The sequence below is a fragment of the Callorhinus ursinus genome, unplaced genomic scaffold (genome assembly GCF_003265705.2).
Source record: "Callorhinus ursinus isolate GAN/ISIS: 27379988/994484 unplaced genomic scaffold, GSC_fseal_2.0 scaffold8, whole genome shotgun sequence".
In the NCBI taxonomy this organism is placed as follows: domain Eukaryota; kingdom Metazoa; phylum Chordata; class Mammalia; order Carnivora; family Otariidae; genus Callorhinus; species Callorhinus ursinus.
Window position 1 is genome coordinate 63,098,485 of NW_027397070.1, and position 5,482 is coordinate 63,103,966.

At 51.9% G+C, this 5,482-nt stretch overlaps 1 long non-coding RNA gene across 1 annotated transcript; it reads right to left on the reverse strand.

Moving 5' to 3' along the window:
* Positions 1-485: 485 nt before the first annotated feature.
* Positions 486-3,125, reverse strand: LOC112821857 (uncharacterized). Its single transcript, XR_003207566.2, has 3 exons — positions 2,865-3,125; positions 2,223-2,360; positions 486-885 (listed from the first exon to the last, which is right to left on the reverse strand). It is a non-coding gene; the product is annotated as an uncharacterized lncRNA (long non-coding RNA).
* Positions 3,126-5,482: the final 2,357 nt, after the last annotated feature.

A 5,482-nucleotide genomic window follows, 5' to 3' on the forward strand; every position in this document is an offset into this window, starting at 1 on the left:
TATTTTTCCCCATTGTCCCATGCCCTGCTCCTTACTGGTCTCCAATGCATGCATATTTTTTTATTTTAATCTGAAATCTGGATGTTTTTATTAAGAATCATCTGTATAGATAATGAAGAAAGAGCTACCAGTCCCACCACCAGAGACCAAAGAAATTAGAACAATCGGCAGATTATAAAATCAGCAGAGAAACACCTTTTCCGCTCACTCTTTCCAGGATATATACCTCCCCTTGTACACTCACATGGCTTGCTCAGCATGCATTCATATGCACACTCACTCACACACTTGTCTACACGCAGGCTTCTACACCGGTCGGCATTCACGCAGGTGTGTGCACACACGGGCATGTACGCATACACAAAGACACACACATGCTCACGCCCTCATTCACACGTGTGGAAATATAATCAGGGTCTATCCCAGCTTCAGGAAGACCGTGGGTTGACCTGACTTGTACTCATGAGTTTTTGATCATGCCTTCACCAGCAGGAAAATCATGAATTATTTATTGAATTATTCAATAATTAATAAAAGTCATCACAAAAAGCTCAGCTGAGAGAGAACCCTGTAAATAATTCCTCACTGTTGTTGGCATGTGTTTGTGTTTGTCTGTGGGTATGTCAGAAGGGAAGAGGTGACAGTTCAGACAAAGCCTTCGATCTTAAATTATCTTTAAAATCTGCTGCCATAAGCCATAAGCCCTGACTCAGTTTACTGGCTTTTTGTTTCTTCATGCCGTCACAGCTGCCAGAAAAGGAAATAACCACATGCTTGCTTCCTCTCTGCAAGCTTGCTCCTGGCTTCGCTCCTGATGGACTGTGTGGCCATTGTTTCACTGAGATTTACCTCGGAGACTCTTTAAATATGCCACGAAAGGGCAATCTATAATAAGAGAAAAAGACAAATAGCTAATAAGCTTATGAAAACATGTTTCACTTCGCCATGAATCAAAGAAATGGAAAAGCTCCTAGCACAATAATGAAATACTCCTCTTTCCTATCAAATTAGCAAGGATTTTTTTTATTGTTTTATTTTATTTTTTTTAAGATTTTATTTATTTACCTGACAGAGAGAGACACAGCGAGAGAGGGAACACAAGCAGGGGGAGTGGGAGAGGGAGAAGCAGGCTTCCCGCCGAGCAGGGAGCCCGAGGCGGGGCTCGATCCCAGGACCCTGGGACCATGACCTGAGCCGAAGGCAGCCGCTTAATGACTGAGCCACCCAGGCGCCCCTAGGATTTTTTTTTTTTTAAATGACATGCCAATTTCTGGTGATGGTGCGCGGGGACAAGAAGCCTTCTGGTGAGGTTGCGGGGATGGCGAGAGCTGGGGCAACTGATTTTGGAGAGCAACTTCACAATATGCTTCCCATGTCACTTGAACATGTTCATATGCCTTCATCCGCATCCACTTCGGGGACTCAGTTCTGAGAAACTAGTGCACGCAATATCAAAATGGCTTCGAGTGCAAGGATGGTCACCAAGTGGAGGGCCTTGATCCGCAGTCTGGCCGCTCGCCCGAGCCTCTGGGTGCCCTGGGCGCCTCCACCATGCCCCCAATCTTCCCACACTCCTCTAGGCCGTCCGAGTCAATAATGTCACACTTGCCCTCTGTCCCACGTGTTTTCCCGGTTCTCTCACTCAGTCGGTGGCCTTGCCTCACCCAGGAATCAAGGGGATGCACCTGCCTTTACTGTCCTGCCCTCTAAGCAACCAGCTGCGCACTCTGTACCCAAACTCTTTACCTGCCCTCCAGCGACCACAAAGCAAAGGTCCTTGTCTCGTGCTGGGTCCCCTGCCCTCTCACCTGTCAAGAACTTTGCAAGCATCGCCAAGCTTTAAAATGTCCTCCTCTGACTCCACATCCCCTCCAGGGGGCACCCATTTCTCTGCTCCTCTTCAGGAGGACATTCTAGAACATTCTGGAAAGCTCAGCGGAGCCAGGACCTGAAGGCAACTGTCTGACTCCAGCCAGAGTGTGCAAGCCCCTGTTTGTTTTTAATGAGGTTAAATCCACATGACTTAAAGTCAACTTTTCAAGAGAAAAACTTGGTGGTATTTAGCTGATGTACAATGTGGTGCCACCACCCCTTCTACTTACTTCCAAAGCATTTTCCTCACCCCAAATAAAACCCCAAACTCATTAAGCAGTCGCTCCCCATTCTCCCCTCTCCTCAGCTCCAGGCAGCCACTCATCTGCTTTCTGTCTCCACAGACTTACCCATTCCGAACATTTCATATACGTGGTATCGTACAGTATGTGACCTTTTGTGTCCGGCTTCTTCCAGTTAGTTTTCAAAGTTCACAGGTGTTGTAACTTGCACCAGGACTTCATCCCTTTTTCTGGCTGAATAACGTTCTGTGTATGGAGAGAGCACCGTTTGTATACCTGTTCATCCGTGGGTGGGCATCTGGATTGTCTCCACCTTTTAGCTGTTGTGCATAGTGCTGCTATGAACATGTGTGTATTTGGGTATTTTTAAAGATTTATTTATTTGAGAGGGGCAGGGTCAGAGGGAGAGGGAGTCCCAAGCAGACTCCCCGCTGAGCACAAACCTGGGCTCAATCTCACCACCCTGAGAATATGACCTGAGCGGAAATCAAGAGTCTGTGCCTTACCCGACTGCACCACTGAGGTGCAGGGAACATGTGTGTATTTGTACTTGACTAGAATCTTTTTTGCATTCTTTCCCACCCATACCTAGGAGTGGAGTTGCTGGGTCACATGGAATTCTGGGTTAACCTTCTGAGGGGCCTCCAAACTGTTTCCCTGCAGCAGCTACACCGTGTTACATTCCCATCAGCAATGCAGTGGAGTTCCCATTTCTCCAAATCCTGGCTGACACTTGGGGTGCCCTCTTACCCATGATCTCATTTAATCCTCCATCCGACAGAGCAGAGCAGGTAAACTTGCTCAAGGTCATCCAGCCGGGAACCTGCAGATGCCTACTCAGACCCGTCAGAATCCCAAGGCGCTCTGGCTCCACCCACCCGCGCGGTTCCCCAACAAGTCCACATTACCACCCCCTTGCGTGGTTGTATCATAACCTTGAAGGCTGCCTTTTCCGTGAGAGCCCTTCCCCCAGCTGGCTGGTAAGCCTGGTGCTGGGGGAAGTAGGAAGGGAGGGCCCTTAGGAACACCCCCCCCCCCCTGCCCTGGGTGTGAGCGCACAGCATGGGGGAGGGGCGCTGCTGGCTGGGGCTGGGCCCTCAAGAGCGGAGGAGGGAGGGCCAGCAGCCGGGACTTGGTGTCTGAATTTCGTGGGTTCCAGCCCAGGCCCTGCCACCACCAGCCGTGTGACCGCCAGCCAGTGGTTTTGCCTCTCCGAGCCTCGGCTCCTCATTTATTAAAGCAGGATGACCTGTGTCGACTCACTGAGCTGCGGTAGTGACTGCTCTCGGGTGCGTGCCAGGCACCCTTTATGACTTAGTCCTGCCGACGGGGAAAATGAGGCATGGGGTGTGTGGGTCGGGGGTGTGTGTGTGGGGGGAGCCAGACTGGAAATGCGCTGTTGGACTCCAAGGCTGGCTTCCTGGCCACCGCCTTGGTACACAGCAGGCACTCAGAAGGTGCTCCAGGGCAGCAAAGGTGGAAGCCAGAGCCTGGGGCAGAGCACATGACAGTGGCACTGTGACACTCAGAGGCCGTGGGCGGGGCGGCACTTTCCCCCCAAAACCTGCCACAGGCGGGGGGCTGAGGGCGGTGGCGACAGCAAGGTAGCTCCTGACTCAGCCACCGTGCAGCCTGCATGGGAACTCCGGGGTGGGGGGCTCTCGACCCACAGGTTCGGGGGCCCGTGGGGGTGGGGCTGTCGCGTGGCTGCTCCCTGAGCGCTGCTAAGCCAGGTGTGGGCGAGGTCCCCGCCGGGAGCTCACAGAGCTGCCATCACCACGGGGGCTTGTCAGCATTCGGATGTGTGTGTGGGGGGGGTGCTTCGTGGGGTCTGAAAGCGAATTTCATTTCGTTACAGAAATGACTGCTGGCGGCCCCCAGGAATGCCTTTTTGCTTTGAATTGAATGGTACAGAACTCTAAGAAGGGACTCGAAAAACCATCCCTGGCTTGGGGGGCATCGCCTGCATCCTTGGCTTGGGTACTTACTGGAAGACCATGTAGGGGGGTTAATCCCAAGTCCTGATAGTGTTCCAAATTCCCTGGGCCAGCACGGGGCTGTTTTCACTTGGGCTGTAAACTGGAAGATGCCATGTACGACTTTAATTATGTCCTGATCCTGAGTCACGTCCCTAAAAGGCCTTGTTAGGGGATCAGTCAGGCAGGGAACCATGCTTGCCTTCCTGCTGACGGATGCAAACTTTATCACCTTGTCAATTTGGCTCACCCTCCTGAGCCTCCATTTTCTTATCTGGGAAAGGGGAAGAATGGTACTTCACAATCAGGATCTTCCACGGGCTCAAAGGAGAAAAGAAGGTGAAGGCATGACCTGCGGCAAAGCATACGCAGCTCCTGATGTGACTGCTGGCCCTTGGTCAGGTTCTCTGGGGGCAGCAGGGTCTTCAGGGGCCATGGCCCATGTGGCAGGCTGACCAGAGGCAAGCTGGGGCCAAGGCTCCCTTGGATTGTCACTTGGATTTGTCCTACCGCTATCCGAGGTCCGTAGTCACTGCTTGCATCAGAGCCTCAGGAGTGGGGGACAATGCACTGATGGTCAGGAGCCCCAGGGCTGAGATCACTAATAATGGAAAGGTTCCTGGTGGTTCTAGCAGGTGGGTCTGTCCCCCGTCAGATGTCACACTGGGTTTTCTCCAGTCTTGCCAGTGGTCCTTCCCTGGCCTCAGTCTTTTGCTGGTCATATAACAGAGATGGATTTCGGGGACCAGGAAATTTTGATTAAATCACATCTCGAAATTACTCTGCTCTTTTCTCCCAAACATTGATGGTCATTTTCTGAGAAGGCCCCTGCCAACAGTGAGCTTTTCACTTAGAGACCAGGCCCCATTCCTCTTTGTTTAAATCAGAGGCCTGCCCACAATGGTGCTCAAGAAATGCTTCTGGATGCATCTATGGATGGATGACGGAGAGAGCAAGGGAGGGAGGGAGGGGGGCACGGAAGGAGGGAGGGGATGATGGATGGAAAGAGGTATGGATGGGGGACCCCTGGGTGGCTCAGTCAGTTAAGGGGCTGCCTTCGGCCTGGGTCATGATCCCAGGGTCCTGGGATCGAGTCCCACATTGGGCTCCTTGCTCAGCAGGGAGCCTGCTTCTCCCTCTCTCTCTCTCTGCTTGTGCTCTCTCTGTCAAATAAATGAAATCTTTAAAAAAAAAAAAGAGGTATGGATGGGGGGAGGGAGGTAGGGAGGGAGGGATGGAGGAGGCCATGCTCTCTTTTCCTTTGCCTGCATCTTCAGGAATAGGCATGGCTCTTTGATCGTGCAGTCATTGACTTAACTAAACGTGTTTCCTGGGCATCTACCATGTGCTGGGTAATTGGAGCACAGCAATGAAGGAGACACCACTTCTGCC